The following is a 2,440-nucleotide window of genomic DNA, read 5'->3' as shown; positions in this document are numbered from 1 at the left end:
CTTGTTGGCTGCTTTTCATTCACACTGTGGTCCGACTCATCCCAAACCATCTCAATTTGGTTGAGGTCAGGTGATTGTGAAGTCATCTGATGCAGCACTACCTAACTATCCTTAGTACAATAGCCCTTAAACAGCCTGGAGGAGTGTTGGGTCATTGTCCTGTTGAAAAACAAACGATGTTCCCACCAATCCCAAACCAGATTGGATGGCGTATCGCTGCAGAATGCTGTTGTAGCCATGCTGGTCAAGTGTGCCTTGAATTCTAAATAAATCACTGACAGGGTCACCAGCAAAGCACCCCCACACCTCCTCCTCCTCCATGCTTCACGGTGGGAACCACACATGCAGTGATCATCCGTTCACCCACATCCTGTCTCACAAAGACAACATTTCCAATTTGGACTCATCAGACCAAAGGACACTTTTCCACCTGTCTATGTCCATTGCTTGTGTTTCTTGGCACACGCAAGTCTCTTTGCCTTCGCTTTTGGTTCCCTCTCCTGTCCAGCTCAGGCGTTCGGCGTCGCCGGCCTTCTAGCTGCTCCCGAACCTGCTGCTGGCAAACGCCCTTCACTCATCAACCCCGGAATTGTCTCGTCATCATTACACACTCTTGGTTTCCCCACTCTATTTATCACTGTATATCACTGTATATATATATTACTCCCTCTACCGTTTGTCTTTGTCGGTCATTGCCAATGCTGCTTGTTTTCCTGAGAGGAATCTTTCCTATTTCCTGAGCTCTTTATATTTTGCACCTTGGGTTCGCCCTGTGCCTTTTTGTTTATGAAGACATATTTTGAGCACAGCAGCGTTTGGGTTTCGTCCAGCTTTGATCTACGATGCTTAAATAAACTCAGCAGTTCTAAACCTGTGACTGCCTCCTGCCTCCTGCCTCCTGCCTCCTGCCTACTCCTCTACACTAGTCTACACTAGTGACACTACTTCTTATCGGTGTCCTTTAGTAGTGGTTTCTTTGCAGCAATTAGACCATGAAGGCCTGATTCACAGTCTCCTCTCAACAGTTGATGTTGAGTTGTGTCTTGTTACTTGAACTCTGAAGCATTTATTTGTGCTGCAATTTCTGAGGCTGGTAACTCTAATGAACTTATCCTCTGCAGCAGAGGTAACTCTGGGTCTTCCTTTCCTGTGGCGGTCCTCATTAGAGCCAGTTTCATCACAGCTCTAGATAGTTTTTGCGATGCACTTTAAGAAATGTTAAAAGTTCTCTTTGCTTATTTGAGCTGTTCTTAACATAATATGGACTTCGTCTTTTACCAATGATCTTCTGTATACCACCCCTATCTTGTCACAACACAACTGATTGGCTCAAATACATTAAGAAGGAAAGAAATTCCAGAAATGAACTTTTAACAAAGCACCTGTTAATTGAAATGTTTTCCAGGTGACTACCTCATGAAAAGCAAAGCTGTCAAGGCAAAGCTGTCAAGGCAAAGGGTGGCTACTTTGAAGAATCTCAAATATAACATATTTTGATTTGTTTAACACGTTTTTGGGGGGGGGGTTACAACATTATTCCAAATGTGTTATTTCATAGTTTTGACGTCTTCTACAATGTAGAAAATAGTACAAATAAAGACCCTTGAATGAGTAGGTCCAAACTGTTCCAAACATTTAACCAGTAGTCTATGTATATACTGTATTTTAGTCAATGCCACTCTGACATTTCTCACCCTAATTTCTATATTTCTTATATTGTTTTCATTTTTGTTTTGTGTATATTGTTGCGTATTGTTACAGTATGTGTATGTGACCAATAACATTTGATTTGAACGTGTTGTTGTTTGTATCTCATATTTCGTATTTTAGTGAAGCCTGTATGTCACCATTTATCATAGCCAGAATATAACTAGTTGACTGGAGTCCCTGGATAGATATTGTTTCTGATGCAATATGATAATACCCACATGCAATGTGAACAGGTATTTGTGTGTGTGTGCGTGTGTGTGTCTGTGTGTGTGTGTGTGTATGTGTGTGTGTGTGTGTGTGTGTGTGTGTGTGTGTGTGTGTGTGTGAGTGTGTGTGTGTGTGTGTGTGTGTGTGTGTGTGTGTGTGTGTGTGTGTGTTTGTGTGTGTCAAAAAATCAAAATATATTTCATTTGCCACATGCGTCGGATACAACAGGAGTAGGTAGACCTTACTGCTTAATGACAGGTACCCCCTGTACATAGTCTCCACATTGACTCTCTACCGTAACACCCTGTATATAGCCTCCACATTGACTCTGTACCGGTACCCCCTGTATATAGTCTCCAGATTGACCCTGTACTGGTACCCCCTGTATATAGCCTCCACATTGACTCTGTACCGGTACCCCCTGTATATATCCTCCACTTTGACTCTGTACCGTAATACCCTGTATATAGCCTCCACATTGACTCTGTACCGTAACACCCAGTATATAGCCTCCACATTGACT

Source organism: Oncorhynchus mykiss, unplaced genomic scaffold (genome assembly GCF_013265735.2).
Source record: "Oncorhynchus mykiss isolate Arlee unplaced genomic scaffold, USDA_OmykA_1.1 un_scaffold_711, whole genome shotgun sequence".
NCBI lineage: Eukaryota > Metazoa > Chordata > Actinopteri > Salmoniformes > Salmonidae > Oncorhynchus > Oncorhynchus mykiss.
This window is presented reverse-complemented; position numbering follows the sequence as displayed.